This window comes from Callionymus lyra, chromosome 10 (genome assembly GCF_982586985.1).
Source record: "Callionymus lyra chromosome 10, fCalLyr1.hap1.1, whole genome shotgun sequence".
Lineage (NCBI taxonomy): Eukaryota > Metazoa > Chordata > Actinopteri > Syngnathiformes > Callionymidae > Callionymus > Callionymus lyra.
In genome coordinates, this window is record NC_141827.1 from 14,070,890 (window position 1) to 14,091,681 (window position 20,792).

The window sequence follows — 20,792 nt, forward strand, 5'->3', positions numbered from 1 at the left end:
AATCCCAGCCGTCTCCACCTCCAAGGGACGTGTATGCATGAAAAAGCAGGGGGTTCTTCTCGTCATGAAATGATTTGGCTGGGGGTTTTAGGTGTAAGCAGAATAGCAGTGTGAACAGAGCATCTCCTCTTTATGGAACACATCTACACAATTTTCTTAAAGTTGACCTAAATGGTGTGATTCTATTGCCTCATTGAGTTTGCAATCAGGGCCCATTTGAATCTTGTTCAACTTGAACAGTTTCAGACATTTCAGGAGGATGTAGTGTGGCATTGATAGTTCGATGGGACTGTTTCATTGTGGGTTATTTTTCTGAATCAGTATTGTGTGGCCTTTGGTCAGCAGTCCTGGGTGAGTCCCATCTCTAGGCAGCTGTTGTATTTGTTCTGCTCAGCATTAATGGAGTGAGGACAGCCCATTAAACCAGTAGCTCTTGTGTTATTAACTTGCCAATTAGAGTAGACTTTTGCTGTTTCAGTGGAGAATAGTCTGGCAAGCAAAGATTTGTTGAGCAGTTTTTTAAAGGCTTTATTTGCAGGCATCTTCCTATACCACATGGGTTTCCTGGTTGCACCTTTCTGGATTCCTGACAATTTGCTGACCTCCTTCTCTGGCCCTGGTGGCGCCGGCCCTTTGTTCGCCTTCTAATTGTCCATCAGGTTTCCAAACATCTCAATGACTGCTGTTGCTATACTATACCTCAGCTCGTTGGTCTCTGTGATGTTTACAGTTGGTATTGTTTCAATAATCACATTTACATTGCTCTATTCTCTAGAGGCACTTCAGCTTTCCTTTCGTATTGGTGTCTGGAATGACAGGTGCTCATCTAAGCCATCACCAAACCTGTCAGGTCAGTTAGTTATTTAGGGGTTAAATTAAGCACTATCCCATATATATCTACAGTATATGAGCATTCAGAGGATTGAACGACATCTATCAGTGTGGGTCCTACCACCGGCCCTATTACATGATGAGAGACAAAAAACAAACTGGCAGCATGTCTCAAATGCTGTGGATCTAGGGCATTGTAACAACAAATGGGCAACTGGAAGGCAGTGGACACAAGATGAGAACAAGAAGATGGAGTTCAGTTCACTTTTAGGACAAGAAGATTGTTTTAACAGCTATGAATTTAAATTAAATCAAGAAGTAAAATTACAGTAGACCAATTCTTGTTTTAATGTACAGGGAACATTGTTGATTGACATGTTGTTTTACATTTAATTCAGTATACATAAGGTGAGGGACATGAACTCACAATGAGGTGTCTGGTTTAATCCGGCAAAGGAAGAGCAATGGTGGCGTAGAAAACAGACATGTGGAGCAGGGTTTTTGCAATATCTGTACGGTGGTGTTGTGCTGTCTCCATGGCGACTGGCACAAAGGCCTGTGGTTGGCCATTGATGGCTAATTGTATTCTTCACCACTCTTTTGTTAATTGTTGTCTGCCCAGTTCCCACTTCCTGCTGGGCCACAGCACAAAGCCACGAAGAGGAGGGATTAGAAACAACACCCCGGCCTGGCAACACCCTGACAAACTTCACTTGAATCACATAGTTTTTGTTTCAAAGCATTTCTCAATTTCTTCACCATTCTCCATCCCATTGTTCATTTCATCTCAATATCGTCTTCATTCTGCTTTCTCTGATCATCCTTATATTTTCTCTCACTACCTCTATGCTTCACTACATCTGTTTCTTTCTCTCAATTTCTGTCCCCATTGAGCCATGCCTCTTTTCATCCTTTCTTCTCTACAAGTGCTCACTAATGACCTCCATGCTCCTTTCAGTTTCTTCATAGTGCACATTATTACACAAATCCAGTATTTTTGTCCGCTATAAACTCTGTAGTGAGGTGTGGTGAGATTTATGACAAGCCAAATGTCATTGCTTGCATTGGAGCTGTCACAGAAAAGAGAAAAAAGCATAAATTCATATATGTGAGAAAAAAGCACACATCTTCCTTCTTCGACTCCTGGTGCAACATCAAATATTTTATTTTTATTTGTCATCCAATTGAGTAGGAATTTAGTCATCATGACCCTTATTTGTTTCTAATGAAGACAGAGACAAAGCTATATAAATAATAATTATATATTAAATAAAACTTTGCTCGTCACTTGCTGTTGCAGCCTACAGTGATGTGAGCTGGTCTTGGGTTATGGGATGTACAATCAGATGGTTTATTTTTTGGGGAGGATTACAGTACATGATCTTTAAGTTTAACTTTAAGTTAAGTTGGTTGTGATACTAAAAAGATGGGTAAATAACCACCTGTTCATTGAAGAATTTTTTTTTATGTGTCAAGCTATTCTTAGGTCATTTGTCCAAATAAACTGTATTAACAATCTATACCAAAAATGTCAAACCCTGCAAGTCATTGTACTTGAACCACAGAATGGTTTGCTCATAATCAAAATAAATGAATGTGTTTCTTGTTTATATGGTGACCTGTTATGATGCCAGTGATTAGGAATAAGGAATCAAGAATATATATGTCAACAGTTATACAGAGACACTTACAGACAGTTTGTTTAATATAACATTTGTCTGGCAGGCGACCAAGAGTGCTAAGATTTTGGCCCCTTGTCTGATGTAGTCGGACACCCCTGGTCCATACCATTGGTTTTTTTAATTTCCTAATTTACTTTTGATAAAAAAGTCAACTTGTTTTGCACGTGACACTCAAATCATCCAGTGGTTTGTCTCAAATCGCACCCTTCAGCGCTTACACTTAATATTTTGAGTGAAAATGTAGTGCATTTTTCGCACTCAATTGGTGCACTTAAATGACCAGAAAATTGAGTGTGGATGGATGGACACTTTCCACCCTCAATGGCCACCGTCCTGGTGACGTAGATGACGCTAAAGTGAAACTAAGTCACTTACGACGCGTCTTCGGAGCAGATACCAACGTAAATGTCTTGCGAAAACTCTGATTTTACCACAAAACAACACAACAACAGTTATAACAAAATAAAAAAAACGTAATAAGTTTGAATTGGAGAAAAGCGCTGCCAATATCGGTGATAGTGTTCCAACCGCTGGTTGCAATCAGCGTTAAAAAGTAGTAAAAGAAGAAGCTGTCGAGTCATTTCCTGTGTGTAGCGACAGTGTTTGATTTGACACAGTACTATCCTGTAGAAATTCGGGTTCTGCGCAAGTAAATGCCAAGTCTTATAGTGTACTGTAAAGCAGTGCACTTAGAGAAGTGCGCGTTTCTAATCTGGCTACTGGCAGCGTTTTTGTTGTAATTAGACGTTGTCTTTGCAACACTAACCATCAGTTATGTTCACAGTGGGGGTCAATCTTAGCATTCTTCTTTGGTTGTTTGTTGACCAATTTTATTATATAATCAAATACGGATTATTGTATTATAAAATGCATTTTGATGTGGAGAGGAGAGGAACATCCACAGCAGGACCAGCAGGCAGAGTATCGTTCCCTCAACTGTCAGAATGATGAACAGTTACACTATTGCTTTGTGACCCTGGTCTTAAGAAGCGCTCTATAAATACTAATTACTTACTTACATACTTATTTATTGCCAATATTGTTTATTATATTGGTAACTCATTTAAGTGGCTGAATGAATAAAGGTACTTTTATAATAATCCTTGTTTTTATATCTCTCTCTTCCTAGTGAATGGAATGCAAATGAAAAAAATATCCTAGTCATAATTCATAATTGACCCATGTTGTATGGAACTTCTTTATGGCAGCAGGTTGAACATCAATACAACAAAATTGATAATAAATGTAAACTGTACTAAAATAGTTTTTAAATAGTTTTATTTCTTCATTGTATTGATTGAAGAAATGTGAATTTGAACCGGGTACTATTAAATACATTTTATTTAAACTGAATTGCAAGTGAAAACAACAACAAAAACAGCCTAAAACAGTACCCTGGGTACCCTTTGTCTTGATTGCTACACTACGAGTCTTTGGTCACTAAAACTCCCTCATTGAAACCCTTTAAAATATAACCTGTCTCACTCAACACTGCCCTTTTGACAGATGAAACCCCGTAAGTGACATGTACGGGACATGCTCAACCTATGCTGGAGGTTTCTGGCAGATGATTCCTCCTGGACAGAAAGACATCAACTCAACCCTGGGTTTCAATCTAGCTTGCCTAAATTACATCTAAAGAGTTATTCAACCCAGGAAACACTTATTTTCTACTCACCCTCATTGTCGACTATGGTTGGGTTTTTTTGCGAGTAATCCTTTTTACAGTTAAAGGCAAAAATGTATGTTTATTTTAATGTAGCAAATGGAGCTCAGTTGTCTTCCTCTTAAACTTTGTCCAAAAATACATTTAAAAACATCCAAATACTTGGTGCTCGTCTGTAACGTCCATCTTGTATTGAAGCCTTGACATGAGGAATTGTTTAGGATAAACGAGGAAAGACATAAGGCAGCAGCTGAGAGACTGATACAAACATACTTCCGCTACAAACAAAAATGTATAAACTTATTGAAGTTTTTTCGGAGCAATTCCTCTTGTCAAGGCTTCAATACAAGATGGACGTTACAGACGAGCACCATGGAGGTATTTGGATGTTTTGGACAATGATGAAGACACACAACTGAGCTCCAGTCGCTATATTAAAATGAACATACATCTTTTGCCTATGACTCTAAAAAGTAACAGATTAATCCGACAAATAATCCCAACCCTAAATTGACACAAGAGTGATTAAAATTTGGGTGATTTAAGAATTTCAGGTGAACTATCACTTTTGACTCATGCCAGCCTCTATTATTTAATAAAAACCCTATGTTTTTAAATGTAAACAAATTAAAAATAGAACCTCAACAATGAAAAATCTGTTAGAATATATTATTTATCATTAACCATACATCTAACCTGTCTATTTGTAACAATGCATACATTATTTATTATTCAATGTTACCTTTATTCTGTATGTTATCTCTGTAAACAACATTTAAATCAAGTGATTTAAAGCAAATCTTCTGTTCCAACTGAATGACACAAACCTCACCGTATATAGTAATTTAACAAGATATAATTTTAATTTTAATATTAGTCTTTTGAAATGCAGATCGTTCTCGGGTCACCCCCCACCCTCTCATGTGTGTATATACTAATGGTGCGTATTGGTGAAATCCGTCCCTCGCCCTTTAAGGGGGAGGTGAGCGACAGGGTGACTGCTGGAAGCAGACAGGGAGCGATCCAGAGTCACTCGAGCGACTAAAGAAGAGGACGTCTCTCTGTGAGGTTCCGTTCTTCGCTGACACACGCCGGGGAGTCCAGCTGTCCACCTTGTCTGCAGCCACCCGGACCCCGGACCCGGACCCGGACCCAGACCCGGACCCTCCGCAGCACCAGCGAGTAGTCTTGCATGCCGAGCAAGTGAAGAGGGAAAAAAACGGAAGGAGGACGGAAGTTACTTTTCTTCTCAACTGGTGAGTGAGCAACAGGCGCAACACAAACAGCATCTTTTACTGTCAAAAAGTTGTGTATCTAAACGTAAACATGGAAGCTGCTCACTTCATCCTCATCACTGACGCGCGCCTGTTGCTGGGTCACTACACGCTCAACTTCAGAGACACAAGAGTGTCAAATAAGTTATTTATTTATTTATTTGGAGATTTTAACACACAGCGCGATTGTCTTTTGTGCCCTTCCTGCGTGCGTGTGTTCCAGTGGCTGCCCCCCCATACAAAGCTGTCTGTCAGCGGGGAGTCCCTGACCTTTTCTGTCCGTCAATCTTCTGTCGTTCTTTACAACCATCTTCACACCTCCTGCTGCTACGAGCCCTCGATCTTTTCCTTCTCGTCCATCGATTGTTTTTTTTTTTAGTATTTGCCTGCAGAGATTTATCATCGCGAGTACTTTTGAACATAAGGAGGGTTTATGATAGTTTTGCAATCCCTGCATCAACCACATAAACTGGTTTTCTGAGATTTAAGTTACTTACATTTACATGTCAACGTGCAAAGTTGAAGCAGAAAGTGCATACAAATTAAACAAGGGGAAAATCATTTAATTAAAATGTTCTTAAAAAATGCAGCGATTTTTGTTTTTTAATGACATCTTATTTAGTAAGACTCTTTCATACTAATCAAAGGAAGTTTGTTTGACGTTCTTTCTGTATTATCCTCTTTCTTCCTACGGTAAAATATGATATAACCTAATTATATTTCTATATAATCTATATCTATTAGGATTAATGACTAGTTTGTTGAGGTGCGAACAGATAATTGGCCAAATTTGTGTCGTGTATTTTAAAAGATCAGGTTTGAGCATTGGAGATTTTTTTTTTTTTTTAACTTCTGTCATTGTGCAAACTAACTAGTTGCTCTTAAGCGATCCTGTCCACACTTGTCAGCTCACCCACAAAATACCTGCTCGTCCAAGGAGGGGACGGCCGTTCACCTGAGGGCCCCCCTCCTCGTGTGTCCAACAGTTGAACGAGTTCATGGTCTTTAGACGGAGACTTGTTTGCGATCGTGTTGGGTGTCACGATTGACTAGAGTCGACAATTTAACCCTTCATGTGCCCGACCCCAGCGCAACAAGATTGTGATTCTCAATATTCTGAGGCTCTCAATAACAGTGTTTTAAAATACACTTTAATAAAGAGTATGGCTGAACTATATCTAACTGTCAAAAAAGCCAAAATAGAACCTTCGTTAAAGACCCGCTTGAGCGCAGCTATTGTCCCAAGTAATTCCTCAGCCATTTTCTAGATTCTTTGAAAACCACCAGACATTTCAAATACAAAAAATGAGTTTTCAAATACATTGCACACTTAAAAGATACATCTTATGTGCAACTCAGAAAGCACTCTGGCAGCAAATACTTCTAGCTCAAGTCACTCGACTACCAAAAGCACAGCATAAAATCAAATCAAGTAACATTAGAAAAAAAAAAAAAATTCCACTATCTATTGAACTCAACAGAACTCAACAAAAAAATTTAATTCAAATATTGACACTTTTACAAACAAACAAACAAACTAGGTAGATGCACTAAAATCACATCATGTAAACGGTTTAAGTACCAGATGAAACTCGCATTTTATTAAATAAGATTTGCAATAAAATGTGTTGAAACTATTTTTCTTCAACGTAGAACCCATGACCAGATAAAATAAATTAATAAAAGGATCATCCTTGTCGACCCAATGATTGGCACCAGTTATGTGACTTCGAAGCTCGCCTGAACTTTGACTCATTTCCAGTGTCTTTGTTGATGGTGTAATGCTTTTCCTTCTTTTGTGTCTCAATTCTTCTGTAATCCCACACAATGAATCGTCTTTACATAAATAACCTTTTCTATTGAATGCACTTCACAAGTCATTGGAATAAAAGAATAGTAGTTTGTGTTCATAGAAAACACAAGTTGATACTTGGTGTGGTCCGAGACACTGAATATACTGTAGCTCATAATGAGGGATTTATAGTGTTATTTGTGTTTTTTTTAACCTTTGTTTTACAAGCCAGCAAAACTCATTTTCAGACCATATAAATACATTAATAGTATTATTTTTTGTAAATTCTGCGACAGAACTACATTTTAAATCACCTCTAAAAAGCTCTTCTTTTATATCATGTTTGACGGGTCTAATTTTTTAGTTGATGTATGATACTTACAATATAAATATATTTGAAAAATGCAAGTTAGAAATATGTATGCTTTGTTTCAACATCATGTCGCTGCGAACCTTTAAGCACAGGTGCAAACTATTGTGGCTGACAATGATTCATCGATTTAATCGATAAAAGATATGAGTCAAGTTTGAAAACGTCAAACTAACAACATTGGTGACGAGAAACATGATCAAGATTAAAAAGGTTAAATTCTTAGGATGTTAGTAATGAACTTGTAGTTGTCTGTGGTGTACTTGTGTGTGCACGCATGAGCTGTGCTGTGTGTAAAAACGTGTGTGTGTGTGTGTGTGTGTGTGTGTGTGTGTTTCCTACACACTCAATGTCTCCATAAGGGCAGCAGGGAAGACAAAGGCTTTTTCCATCTCTCCCTCTGACCTCTTATATCCTCTGAACATTGTTCTCAGCAGCCTGTTGAACCTGGAGTCCACAGAGAATCACCACAATGGAGAGTAATGTCTGTGAGTGTGTGTGTGCGCATACTTGTGTGGGTGCTTGTGTGTGTGTGTGTGTGTAGCGCAGTGTGAGGCCCAGTCGGTCCCACAGAACAATGCAGGGTGCAGGGAAACCTATGATCTCTTTAAACAGCGACGACTCGACATTGTCTCTTCAGAAGAGAGGCGAACACTGAACACTTATCCCTCAGACATGTTTATTCGCTGTTTGATTTTGAAGTCTCAGCCGCCGACCACCATAATCTAATAACCTATTCTCTCCTGGAGAAGGTCAAGATAGTCTCACATCTTATGTCAGATCACAGCAATTCAATAGCATCTGCAAACAAAGATGAAGGGAACAAATGATTAAACGGTATTAAAGCAGCTCTGGGTAGTTTTGAGTACCTTAATATTATTGTTAAAGTTATTTACAAAGCCGTCATAACGCATATTAATTTCATTATCCAGAATCTGATTCATTACCTCATCAGTATCCATCCTTCATTCATCAATGGAATTTTGGAAACAGAAAATTCATCAACTGCTGCAAACCAGGAAATGGCAACTTTGCGACGTTTAGCAAGTGCTAATGGGAAATGTGGTCTCCCGTCTGGCTAAACACTACCACTTTGGTCCACTGGCGTCTCTTGCCTTCAAATCGCATAGAGCTGCTTTAAAAAAAAAGATTCTAAGGAAACAAGAAATGCATTTAGAAAAGTGATATGAATCAGAGAAAAAGAGAGCCAGACTCAGGTTAAGAGTGAAGTATGGGTGAGCTGAATTAGATGATGAAACTAGGCCCGTTTAGTTGAGGAACAGCTCCCTTTTAATATGAGTAATATGTAAATATAATCATAAGGTAAATGATAGAAAACGTCATCAATGTGCAGTGTGTTCCGATTAGTGTTCAAGACGCACGTAAACGGTCTGTAAATATGTTTCATATTGTCTTTAAAGTCTGTTTTTGTTTGTCTGTGTGAACCTGATTTCTGTTCAGTCTCCACTTCTGCATTGACATTTAAAACCGGATGTTGCCCGTTGATGTCAGACTGTCAGTTAAAGGCAATATTTATCTGTCATGGTAAATTTCAACGTCCGACTTCTAAACGGGAACTCCCTTTTTTGATGGTTGTGTCACGGATCCTGCTTCCTTTTCTTATGTGTCAGAGGGACATTAACTCTCAGCACTTCTTCCAGAGATTGACTGTTTCAACAAGTCACATCGGTCCACTGTAGTTTAATCTGACGTCATCCTACACTCACTCCTTCATCCTATGAAACAGAAATGTTCGTGGGTGTGAAGAAAGAGTTGGGAAAATACTTTGAAGTAACAAAAGATTTTTGACTTTTCATCTCTTTATATATTTTTTAAGTGTAATAATAAATATCATCATTCAGACTTATATTTAAGACTGTTTAGGCCTTAACATGGGCAAAAAGGGCTTTGACTATATTAACCTGATCAGAGTAGAACATGTAGAAAACGTTTATAACAGTGACAGCTAGCAATTTTTTTATTTTTTTTTTATTTATTATTATCTTTACTCTAAATACAACTTCCATAAGCTCTTTGTAAATAACTTTATCATTTTTTTGTCATATTTATATATATATATTGTGTGAATATTGAGATAATATTTTGAATTTGTATTTATTTATATATATATATATATATATATATATATATATATATATATATATATATATATATATATATATATTTATGAAAAGGTTTATGAATATATTATTGACATTGTTGTTGTTTTTACATTTTTCTAAAGCTTATCTTAGGTCTTTCTTGTTTTTTTAATGACTATTTCATCACAGTTTCACTCCTCTATTTTGGCTAGACAGCCCCTCAAAACAGTCACAGTATGAAATGTGACCCCTAAGGACATTTAATTGGCCACCCCTGATCTACGCTCACAACAGTGTCAGTTTTGTTTACAATAACTAGTTACAAAAAGTAGAAACCTAGTTTAATTGTTGAACAATGAAAATCCATTGCTGTTTATCTTGGAGTTTAGCAGGTGAAGGTGATTTCAGTGTTTATACCGTAGTGTACTCGGGGGAGGTTATCGATCATTCTTACTGATGGCACTGACATCCTGCTCAGTTCTGCAGCTCATCCTGACACACTGACCCATGTGAACATGTTGTTCTGTTGATGTTGCACAAAAGTGAGATTCTGCTTCACAGAGAAAGTGTTTATTTACGAAATGAAAACGTCTCGGGTCAACGTGCGAGGATGACCTTTGATCCTTTCTTTGCTACTCAATCCTGGGCAGTGAAGAAAGAGAGCAAATAGATAGATAGATGGAAAGATAGATGGATGGATGGATACACATTATTTGTATCCTTCAGGAAATTGGGTTTCCAGTTCACAGCAGACAATAGAAGTTACAGCAAGTTTCATAAGAACAAGAATAATGCGAACAAAAGAAAAAGTGCAAGGGATGACAAAGTATAAAGAACATAGACTAAAGGAAATAACACAAAGAAAAGGATACAAAGGATACAGATTGTCAACACTTGCAGAGACCCACTCCACCTGCTGCTGCAGCAGAAACAAAGCAGCTTGACTACCCCAACGCACACACTCACACATACACACTGAGCTGCTGAGGGTGTGTGTGCATCTGTATTAGTGACAGGCCACCCACGCACACAGACGCATACATTCAAGGTAAAAATCCAGTTTTACTACCTAACCCATGGACTCCTTACCGTTCGTGCTCATCTGTAAAGAAGGTGGAAGGTTCCTCACTCTGCTGCCTTTCACTCGCTCCTGCTTTGAGAGCACTAACATGTTTGTCAACACTAATGTCCTTGACTCTTCCTCGGTGTGTGTGTGAGGTGAGCGTGCACGCTCCTCCGGGTCCAAGGTGTGTTTTGTGAAACTCAACAGTTCAGAAGAAAAAAGCTTTGTCAGGTTCTTTGAAAAGGGCCTTTCTTTTGTGTGTTCCTTGATTATTATCCATGATTATTTGGTATTGCTGGCTCATTTTCGGCATGAATCAACAAGTTTGAACTTCACATTTCTTAGAAGAAATGATCCTCAAAGTCATAAATATTTGTTCTTTGTCCTTTTGACATGTCTTGAGTTATGCAGGAGTTGTTCGTCTGCCGGCAAAACTACTCAACTTTTAGAAAATGTTGATTTTACAGAGTTGTAAACTCAGTCCAGTTGTGTGGTTTCAGTGCTTTGTTTAGATGCTTCATGCATTCATAATTTGTCTTTTCCTTTGTAGGAACTTTTTAAGTTCTTAAACACTTTTGGTTTGTAGTATAAAGAGCCATAATAATTAATGTTCGAGTGAATTTCTTGTTGGTTTTTTTTCAATTGTTTCTGTCACATCTATCTGTGATAAATACAGATGAGTTTAAGTTTGGGAAATTTTAAAAAAAGAGCAATATTTAAACTATTCAGTTAAATATTATATTAATATATGTGATATTTTATAATGGTTCTCCCTTGTATATAAGATTGTTTTACTGTTAACGAAGAGAAAACTGATTCAACACCTTAATCATTTTATCTAAATCTTCCATTTAATATCGAAATTAAAATACTGATATATCTTTTTATAATCCGTCTGCAATCCAAAATATACTTGCATATCGGGAAGATTAAAAACTACCTTTAACCACTGCAGGAAGAAACTATTTCGATGCATTTAAGAAGAGTTAACAAAAAGTAAAGATTTGGGGAAAAAGATGCATGTGTAACTCATGATAACTCAACGGTAACATATTTGTTAACATTGACTAAGTATAGTTTCATTAATAGAAACACCTGAAATGTGCTTTTGAAGTCTGCCAATTGCATGGATGTCCTGACCTGACCAGAAAAGAAAACAGAAAGCAGAAACATGAATAACATGTATTCAATTGTTGTATACACCTCAAAGAATGTTGACTTCAAACCCATTTTTTTTAAATTGTGTTGTTGTTTCTCTGGTGTTGTTCAGACAGTGTGTCCATCTCTTAAACGGGCGGCGCCCATTATGTGGGTGAGACCACAACCCTCGGACATGATCACCAGCCTATTGCAGCTGGTTAAGACCTCTGGCCCTGAGTTGTTTGTTGCTGAGATACACACATGCACACACACACACACACACACACACACACACACACAAATATACACAAACACACAAGAAGGGCCTCCTGCTGCTCCTCAATGCTCAGATGAACAAACCTGCAGCCGAAGCACCTGTTGTGCTCCTTAGTTTTTCAAAGGCGTTACCATAGTAACACATCAGAGACACGGCCCCTTGGCCTACAAGACCCTCAGCAAACATAGACCCCCGCGACCGCCATCGGCAACTCCATATATCACACACACGCACGCACACACACGTGGGTGCTCTCCAGCAGAAGTGGCGACTGCAGAAAGTATAGAAAGTGTGTCGTGCTAAAAGAGCACGCGTATTGTCGGCCCTTTTGTGTATGCTAGCCTAAAGAAGTGGAAGGATTGGGTTGGGGGGCGAGTTTTGTAAATGGAAAAGAAGAAAAAAAAGCCCTTCATACACATCCTTTCTTTTCTTTTTCTTGTTGTATCTCTTTATTGGGTGTGTTTAGTCTTGGAACCCCTCCTCCCTGTCCTCTCTGATAAATGCCACACTAGCCTTTCGCTAACCGCCACAATAGACGACCTGTTTCAGAGAATACGAGAGTGGGAGGGGAAGAGGGATGAGAAAAAGGCCTGAAAAGAAAAAAAAAAAAAGGCTGCTTTTTAACCTGTCCCTCTGAAAAGGCAAAAGAATAAAAGAACCCTGACGAAAGACCTGTTATTTTTTATTTTTTTATTCTCCGCCCTTCATGTCTTTATGTATGCACTCATTTGTACATCTTATATAGACGTGTAGAGATCCGGATGAGTCCATGACACACTGCCGGAGGTGATAATGTTTTTTAGTTCAGATGCTTCAGTAGAATTTGTTTTGGGTTCCAGCCTCCTCTTGGTTGGTCACAGGCTTATGCTGGACAGAAGCTAGAAGAAAAACGAGTCGTTTATTTTTAAGTATGATTGCAGACGGATTATGAAAAGAGAAGATACATGCATCTGTTCCAGACCAGAGCGTGAACATCCAGCTGTGTGATATTTTATCACGTTCACCAGCCCAAGTACTGCGAAGATGCTTCGGAAGCTTGTTCCATAGCTACTTAGTAGGTGTGTCAGTGAAAGACAGCTAGTTCATTTAACAGCATAAATCTCTTAAAACATTGTCTGTATCAAGAATGTGTTTGAAGTCAACGACCTCTGTCTCTGTAAGTAAGTAAGTAATTAAAGGTTATTTGTAATGCGCCTTTCTAGACCAGGATCACAAAGCTCTTTAACAATCAAAAACAATACACGGTTAAAATATATACTTTAAAAGATCAAGACACATAAGACAAACACAGGAGTAGAGGAATATTCAGAGAAAAGCCTGCACAAATAAAAACGTCTTAAGATGTTTCTTGAAGGATTCAGTAGATCATCAAACACAGAGGGAGAGGAAGATCGTTCCAAAGCTTAGGAGCAACAGCCTGGAAGGATTTCTCTCCTCTGGTCCGGAAGCATGTTCAGGAACCATCAGTAGATTCTGATCCACAGACCTCAGAGCCCGAGCTGGGGTGTAAGGCTGGATCAGATCACTGATGCAAGGAGGAGTCTGACCATGAATAGATCTGAAAGTAAGAACCTGAATTTAAAATTGATCCTGATAGAAACTGGCAGCCAGTGAAGAGTTTTAAGGATCTGGGAAAATGTGAGTTCTTCTACTAGAGCGGGTCAGAATTCATGCTGCAGAGTTTTGTATTAACTGCAGGCGAGACAGCTCCTTCTTGTTTAAACACTAAAATAAACTGTTACAATATTCTAAACGAGAAGATACAAATGCATGGATTATAAACTCCAGATCATGTTGTGACATCATTTTCCTAAATTTAGAGATTTTTCTCAGTTGAAGGAAACAGTATCTGGTCAGTTTTCTGCAGTGTTGAACTAGACACATATGTATTTCTTGAAGCCAAGGAAAATATTTTTTTAGATGATTGTCAATGTAAACAAGAAGTTCAGACTTCAGATAATCTAGGAAATGCCAACCTCGAATGGAGACTAAGTATTCTATTAAGTCCAGTGAATATACAAGCCTGTTCATGAAATATCACCATCTTTTTAAAGAAAATGGCTGAAGCAGTTTCAGTGAACACGGGACAAACGAGTTCTGGCTTAAAAGTTGGCTACCGAAACTGTCGGCCATACTCACAGTTTTCAAACATAAAGCAAGAGCCGAAGAAGACATTAAACATAACACTTCAGAGAAGCAACGGTGCCAATACTGAATTATATCTGTTATATATGTAGACAAGATGGATAAAACAATCAGCCAAATTAGTTTATTTTAAACTTGAAAAAAAAAAAAGAATAATGGCTCAAATCTTTGCCTATTTCTCTCCTAAATTACTGCACATGTGAGGTTCTTGTCATTATGTAGCAAAACAAAGCAGACATTTCACCATGTAAATTAATAGAAGTATAAAGAAAGAAGATTTTATGGAATATTTTTAATCCAGCAATGAATAAGTTAGTCATCTTTCTAATGATATCTTGCTCAAAAGATCATGTCACCAATTAACCAGTTAAAAAAAACAAAAGAAATTGTCCCTTTCAAAAACACATGTCCAAATTAACAAAACAACTAGGTAAGTACTCTATGTATAACCACAAAACAATACACTGATCACACAACTTGCTGCTGAAAGAAACTGTCTTTACCTATTTTTTTTTTTTAAATGCAAGTAAATGTTTCAAAACAAAATTTTGGCCTATCCTGGTTTCATCCCACCTTGAGAAACCCTGCACATTGAGTCACGGCCGAACCACTGAAACCAGAGCTTTCTTTACACATGCTCATGCACATGCACATGCACCCCATGAAAATAACTCCTTAATAATAGTCCTTTTAATTACCACCAACAAGGGTCATGTGTAATCCATAATAGTTTGGTCATAGATGTTGGCGTGGCAAGAGGAGTGGAGGCAGTGACAACGAAATCTCACCAAACTAGATGACGCTAAAACAAGATGACCAGCCCAACAATAAATGATCAGATGCAACTCATTTTTATGAACCAACTTTTCAGGAAAATCTCATCATGAATTATTTAAATTAATTTATATTCATTAAAAAAAATCTTTTCATAATTACGAGCTCTCTGGCCTTTTCCTTCACAGAAGGCCCGCCTGCATCTTTGAAAAATACAGAATTCTTGGCTGTTCAATGTATTTATTTTCTTTTCACTTTTCTGAAAAGAGAGCCGGAAGGAGGGAGCCTCACGGCTCAGGTTAAAAAGATGCTGGTTTTGATCAGAAACTCATCGTTTTCTCAGCTAAAAAAAATTTGAATCTACTGAGAAAAATTTCCTGATACAAGAGTCAGATCAGGGTGAAAGTCAAACCAAACTGGATTTAACCTGTTTAACCTGCTGTTTAATTTACCAACACATACCGTCTTTAATTAAGAATACAAATTCAATTTAGCATGGACTTTTATGATGCCTTCAACTGGTGCATTGCATTATGTTTTTTTCCCTGGGGTTATTTCAATCATTGCATCATTAATAAAGTTTTTTTTGGGGCTTGAGTCTGCTGTTTCTGGTCTAAAGTTAGCTTTTCTTTTCTCAAATAATATGTCAAAAATGTTAAAAATACATATAATCTGATATCGTTTTCTACCTCAACTTCCACAATAAGGCCTTTTCAGGCTCATTGTGTAGACGTTTCTTTTTGTCCTGGTCTTGACGATTGGTGTGTTGGAAAGTCATGTCAAGATCCTTCCCTGATTGAGAAATGTAAGCGTCTTGGAGTTTTGTTCATGAGTAAGGGAAGGATGGAATTAGACTAGGTCAAAATAAAAATTGTGTGGTGGCATCTTTTATCACATTCCATTATTATTTACCATCTTTAACAAGTTTGTAACCACTGTCAGATTCAACCGACATTTCTCGTGTTGCTACCATGATGCAACACTTCAACAGTTTACTCAATGAGCAGATTCAATTTCATGTTAGTTGTAGACATGGAAATTAGTCTCCTAAGAATTGGATGAATTCACATTTTTTCTCTCTGCTTAATCTAAAGAGCAATTGTTATTGACTGCTGCAGTTGTTCCTTTTATTTCTTTGTTGTTGTTTCTTCACCTCAGCAAATGGTCACTCTGATGGACTTTAGTTTCGTGGCTTGTTTGATCTATTTCTGTACAAAGTTGGGAAAAAGGGAGTGAATATTCTCCAAGACCAGTGGTGAGAAATTGCATTTACTCAGGGGCCACATTTTAAAACAGTTGTAAGGGGCCTTCAAGCTTAAAAAGAAACTTAAGTAGCAAAAGGCCTAAATATAATTAAGAAAACGAATGAAGGCTCACAAATTAAAGCTAAATATACTTATTCCATATTACTTACACAATTCCAAACACATCCAATGTAAAAGCACATTATTTCAATCTTTAAATCCTTTTTCTTAAATCGTTTTAAGGGGCCAGTAAATACTCACAAAACTGACAGAAACAGACAAAACCCCCAGTAAGAACTAGTAATGAATAATACAATTAAATACAAAATACAAAAAAGGTTAGTTTTTACATGATCTTTGACCTAATAAGGGCCACTTAAATTCCATCAAAGGGCAGCATTTGGCCCCTGGACAGCACTTTTCCCCGGTCTGTACAAGACTGACTATGTTTTGCAAGGGCCTGTTTATTGTGTTTACTGCAACAAACAAATGGACACTTATTGTTCTTCACATTCATGTCAATATGTTTTTTTCCATCTTACAAAAACACAAAAGGCATCGTGTCTTAAAGAGATGAGATTGGGTGGGCGTGTGGGAGGTGCAGCAAAAGTCAAAGGTCACAAAAAAGAGAAAAGACAGACGAGTTAATAAGTCATTGGCTCGTGTTGGTGGCTCAGCTCTGGTCAGGGACCGTTGGACGTGACTGCATCCACCTGTGTCTGCAAGGTCAGTCCAGAACACACTTTAATTGCAGAGTTGATATTATTATTATTATTACTTTAAGGACAATGCTACTAGTTTATCCCGAACAGCTTTTAGTGTTACTGTGCTTTAGATGTCAGACTTTGACCTTACACACCATGTTTGTTCTTGAGCATGAACCTCCTCAGATGTGAGGATCTCTGTCGCGCTGATGTTCACTCTCTGGGCCACAAACAATGACGGGCTCTTACAAAGTCAAACCAACAAGTGTGTCCCGAAGCGGTGGAACGGTACAACTCCGGAAGAAAGAGTCTTAAAGACAAAAGAAGAAAAGAAAAAGCGGAACAACAGCATTCGTAAATGCCGTCGGTTCCCCCAGGAAGAAGTGTTTGACAGGTTACGACTTGTCAGGCAACTGAAGTTTTACTGTGGGGCGGTGCAGCTTTATTAGGGCTCAAGCCGCACACCTTCAGTGGCTAGAATGAGGTCAGGACAAGTATCAAAAGCTGACTGAAGTTCTTCCACACACCGAGATGTACTTGAATCTTTGATTGTCCCGATTAAAAGACTTCAGTTTTATGAAAGTATTTTGGCTGTAAATTGTTTTATTCAATTGAATAGGCCCAAAATACTCACAGAAAAACAAACATTTACTGAATGAAACTCAACTCAACTTCAAAAAGACAATTTTTAATATGACTTAAAAGATGTTGCATGGTGATGAACATCATTGATTATTTATATTGTTTTTCAAAACTTGAATATTTACATGTCTTTTGATGTGTGTTATATGTCATTTAAAGAAAGGGTTTAAGTGATAGTCGACACGAGGGTGAGTACAACATTGGTCTTTGTTGTCAGTGTGGCATGTTTTTTACAAAACAATTGCTCTTGTCAAGGTGTCACAACAAGAGGGATATAACAGGTGAGATGGAGGTATTTGGATGTTTTTAAGCATGTATTTATGGACGAAGATGATGACAATTGAGCTCCAGTCATGTTATTAAAATGAACATACATTTTTGCCTATAACTCTAAAATGTATAACCTATTATCCTTAACCTTAGTCAAACTGATTTTAGTTAAGATGTAATAAAGATTATTTTATTTATTTGTTCCAAATACTATAAACACAACATGCAGTAATTGTTGCTATTAGGGATTTATAAATGCAAATTTAATTAATTTGCGCAAACAAAAGGCAATGTAAATAGGAAAATAAAAACGTTTCTTTGTACTAACCAGTTTCAAAAGAAAAGTCTTACTGTGAAAAAATATAACCGCAGTATGTACGACCTGTGTTTTGCTTATATAAAAGTGACCAAGGACAATTTTTCTCGCCACATAAGAAGGCTGTGTATCGTGATAGACGTGCGGGGACAAACAGGATTGTTGAAATGTAGCAGTGAAAACAAACATGCACACTTGCTTTAGATTCATTTGTGTTCGACAAGATAAGACCGATGTGGAGGCGAGTCTTAACATCGGCTGGTTTTGTCGTGGATAAAATGCATTGTTCAAAAACACACGCTCGCTCATGCAGCCATCTCGCCGCATTCCTCGCCGTCAACGGCTTTGTGGGTCACTGAAACTCTGAATACCTTTGCTTATGGTGTTTCTCACACAGACACACACACACACACACAGACACACACAAAAGCATTTGAGAGCCACCTGTGACAGTCTGAGTCAAACACATGGGGGAAGCCCAGGAATAGCCTCCAGCGTGGGACACAACGCCCGTGCACTTCCAGCCGTACCCCCTCAAGTCACGCAACAGAACCCTTCGTTCAAATCCAACAGCAGCTGCAGCTTTGTTTGCTAAACACTTCCCACCTCAGTCATGACTACTTCTCAATGTTGAACCACACACCTGGATTTAAGATGACAAAAGAACTGACAGCCCTGAGGGGAAAAAAACACTTTTCTTTTTTTTTTTTATTGAGCAAGATTGAGGCCCAAACACACAAAGAGGAGGATCATATCAAAGTAGTTAAGCAGGTGGCGGGAAAGGAGTTAGAGAGCTGGTTCTGCGACTGCAAGGATGGTTGCTTTGCACGTTAAATTGTGAGAGCCTCACGCACGTGATCGTGTAAACACACCAGTGGCTAGCAGTGGTGTTGAGTCACAGCAACACACATTGTCCTCTCGGTCAGCTACTATGTAATGATGACCCTAATGACTGTGTAGAGTCCAGTTGACTTGCCTTTGAACCTTTTGGATAACCATGACCTGGATGAATAAGAACCTTCAAGGACTATTGCAAAAAAGATAAATTCCAGGTGCTTGGTTTTTCATTGGTCTTACATATTTCAGCTATATTTTGCTCTTCTATGTTGTATTCCAGCACTTGCAGATCAATAATAACTCAATGAACTACCTATTTATTTCTTCATCAAATTGGATTCCCAGGTGCAAAGCAAATAGACTCAAGGACTCATTCATTCCTCGGGATATTAAATTGTACAATTCTGAGTTCGGGGGCAGGAGTGGAGTGAAAGTATCTGGATGTAAGTTCTACCTTACCTTACAACTTCTTCTTACAACATTCAGATGATAAAACAGACTTTTCTGACCGATCGGGAACATCAATGATTCAAAAATGATCGCGTTTCTTACCCTGGACTTTGGCATTTTTTGACAACTTTTTGGAAGCGATGTTGATGAAGATCCAGCTTTGATGTCATTTGAAAACTGGTGACCCTGGACCTCCAAAATAAGGTTTCTTCAGCCACGATGTCACGGAGGGATGTGTAGGTGCACGTGTGTCAGTAAGGAAGTAATGTTTATGTCACGAGTTAAAAGCAATATATCGTCGTCAAATAGTTTTATATTGTAAATTGACTGGAAGTACTTTTCTTGAATATTTCAATTCTATTCGTATCAGATATCTTTTTGTGTTGGATGCAATGCTCGGTTACGCAGCACGGATGCCAGCACCAATCGAGGCTAGAAACTTTTAATATTGACTTTTGAAGTGGGATCGGTTTGTGGGATCCAGCGCCAGCATAATGAAAGCGTTGCACCGGTTCTGATGAGTTTGGGCGTGTCGACACAGACCGTACCACGCATGTGTCATGGTCCTCATAACAACAATGGCTTCAGTAGTCATGAGCCTCAATCTTTTCAATCATCAGAGCCAAGGAAAATATTGCCTTAGAATGTTTTATTAATCACCCACTCGTCATCGATGAATCTGCAATGCAAGGCATTTGTGGAAAAGACCTTTGTATTCATTTTTAAGGAATTAATGTGCATTTAATGCAGCTTATAGTAATGAATCAGTAGGACTGATGGAGTTTATACAGTGTTCCTTGTATGTGAATCGGGCCTTAATTTTCATTATGTATCATTTTTGCATGTGATTTACCTAATGTTAAAGTGCTCTAGTTCAAAACGGTTGGTAAACACTAACTTAACCTACCGTCATCTAAAATATGAAACCACATAACTTTTCAGAAATACAGTTTTTTTTTAACTTAAATAGTTTATATTTCATTAAGCACAACAATGATTGGTACACATGCACTTTGACACAAAGTAGTCTGTGACGAGCAAGTGGATAAAAAGTGATTTTTTATGAGAGTGAATTGGATCCTAAGAAACTTCTGAGCAGCTTTAAACAAACACTTGGTACAATATCTCACTGTTTTATGCCATTGTGTAGTTGAGTGGTTTGGTGGATTAGCTTTGTGTATCCTCCAGGACTACATCATTCTGAGGTCAAGTG

The 20,792-nt window shown here is 38.0% G+C and overlaps 1 protein-coding gene across 2 annotated transcripts in view; it reads left to right on the top strand.

The window, feature by feature from the left end:
• Window positions 1–5,219: 5,219 nt before the first annotated feature.
• sox13 (SRY-box transcription factor 13) overlaps window positions 5,220–20,792 on the top strand; it is a 33,283-nt gene continuing 17,710 nt past the window's right edge. For both annotated transcript variants that reach the window (XM_087800368.1, XM_087800367.1), the window contains exon 1: window positions 5,220–5,435. The gene's annotated coding sequence lies outside the window, so the exon portion shown is untranslated. The remainder of the gene's footprint in view (window positions 5,436–20,792) is intronic.